The sequence below is a fragment of the Hakea prostrata genome, unplaced genomic scaffold (assembly GCF_041222555.1).
Source record: "Hakea prostrata isolate BN-2017 unplaced genomic scaffold, UWA_Hpros_2 contig_55, whole genome shotgun sequence".
In the NCBI taxonomy this organism is placed as follows: domain Eukaryota; kingdom Viridiplantae; phylum Streptophyta; class Magnoliopsida; order Proteales; family Proteaceae; genus Hakea; species Hakea prostrata.
The window spans coordinates 23,674-25,022 of record NW_028291174.1 but is presented as its reverse complement, the minus strand read 5'-3'; positions in this window follow the sequence as shown (position 1 = coordinate 25,022).

Here is a 1,349-nt window from a genome sequence, read left to right as displayed (position 1 = left end):
ATCAAAATACCGAATTTCGAAGATTCAACATAAACCACAAGTCCAAATGATTTGAAAACTTAAATCATGCTCAAATATATCCATATAGTCATCAAACAATATTCCATAAGGCAAAAATCACATTTTCCAAAAATTCAACAGCAAATGAGGTCACTGTGACCATTGGTCGAGTGGTTGGTCGAGTGACCCAGTCGACCAATCGATCGACCAATGAAGACAGAAATGCGAAAATTCGCATTATAAGCCTCATTTCCACATTCCAACCTCATTCTAACTTCTTCCAAAGGTGAGAGAGCTCTAGGGAAAATATCCAAGAGTTCCCACAAGTGTTCTTGAGGTGATTTAGTGCTTCAACAACAACACCACAACACACCTTCTTCACAAACAAGGTAAATCTCTCATTCTTTCTTCCATTTTCATCTTCTCATGCTTGCATTACAATAAAAACCATGCTTTACTTGTATCCAATGCTAGAAATCATGCTTAGGAATGCTTAGAAACATATTCCCTAGGTTTTAAACACAATGACATGCATAGACAACAAGTTTTAACACATTTGGTGCTCATCTCGCAAAGTTTTATACCGAAATCGATATCTTTAGAAAAATTTCGTTTTCTCTCAAACCGCTTGAAATTTTCGCACGAGATCAAATGCTACATGCTCAAGATGACATTGCAGATAGGTCCATACAATTTGATTTAACCAATTTCAACTTTTCAAAAATCCAATTTTGACCTAAATTGCAAAATCCCCAAATTTCTTCTTGCTGAATTTTTCGCTTTAATCCAAGTTTTCGATCGATTTTCATCAAAACAACTTCATAGACATGAAATTCCAAGTATTGCGCACATGCTAGTATGTTCAAATCAAATTTCCCCCAAATTTGAAATTTTCCGAAAAATTACGAAAATACCCTTTTGGCTCAAATCTTGAAATAGCACTAATTGGAAATGTCTCTTGTCTCTTCCACGGATACATCATGCGAGGGGAGGACGAGGAGGAGGTAGAGGTCGAGGTCGCATCGTAGGTGCTCTTAGGGGCAGAGGTCGGGTTCCTTTCGAGCCCCGAGAGAGGAGGTTAGGAGACCGGACCTATTTGACACACCTCGGGCCGAGTTTCGTACGAGGCCTACTTCAGCTATTGTAACATCGAGATGGGGCGTCTACTTCACTTACGCCAGCTCGTAGCCTTCAGGATCCGGCAGAGGTTCGACACTTTACGGTGGACTCACCTCTTCACCGAGGATTTGCCGGTATACCCGGAGCTAGTGAGGTTGTTCTTCAAGCAACCTTACTTACACAGAGGGAGGCTCGGGGCCGGGGACATCCACTCGGACTTGTCCTCGGGA